The following is an 887-nucleotide window of genomic DNA, read 5'->3' on the forward strand; positions in this document are numbered from 1 at the left end:
ATCTAGGTTGTGTGCTTCTTATGAGAATCTAATGATAAATGTAATGCACTTGAGTAATCCCAAAACCATCCCCGCACTCCCACCCTCAACACACACCCACCCACCCCACCAGTCCACAGAAAAATTGTCTTCCATGAATCCAGTCCCTGGTGCCAAAAAAATTGGGGACTGCTGTTATATATCACATTTCTTTTAGTGGTTTCGTTTTAATTTTTAACATAGTTACTCGGCTATACATTTTGCCAACAGTGTAAAATTATTCAGTATCTCTATTTTCCTCCTGACAAGACAATCCCTTGAACATAATGTAACTACCAATTGAATTCCCCTCACTCTGTCTTCCTCGTTATTTATTTATTTATTTGAGACAGAGTTTTGTTCATGTTGCCCAGGTTGGAGTGCAATGGCACAATCTTGGCTCACTGCAACCTCCACCTCCCAGGTTCAAGCAATTCTCCTGCCTCAGCCTCCCAAGTAGCTGAGATTACAGGCATGCACCACCACGCCCAGCTAATTTTTTGTATTTATTAGAGATGGGGTTTCACCATGTTGGTCATGCTGGTTTCGAACTCCTGACCTCAGGTAATCCACCCGCCTTGGCTTCCCAAAGTGCTGGGATTACAGGTGTGAGCCACGATGCCCAGACATCTTCCTTGTTATTGTCTAGAATTCTGTTTCCACTATTTATCGCAAAATTGAATATGTATATAATCAGAAATTAGATTTACCAATATTTGAACACTTTCTGTACTTAACGTTTTCCTTCTTTCACTTTTCCTTCTACCAAAGTATATGTTTTAGTAATCCTTTCATGATGGTATGGGTAACTTGATTTATGAAAGTTTGAAAATGTCTGTAATTTTTCTTTTTCAGTGTTCATTTAGCTT

This window comes from Rhinopithecus roxellana, chromosome 13 (genome assembly GCF_007565055.1).
Source record: "Rhinopithecus roxellana isolate Shanxi Qingling chromosome 13, ASM756505v1, whole genome shotgun sequence".
NCBI lineage: Eukaryota > Metazoa > Chordata > Mammalia > Primates > Cercopithecidae > Rhinopithecus > Rhinopithecus roxellana.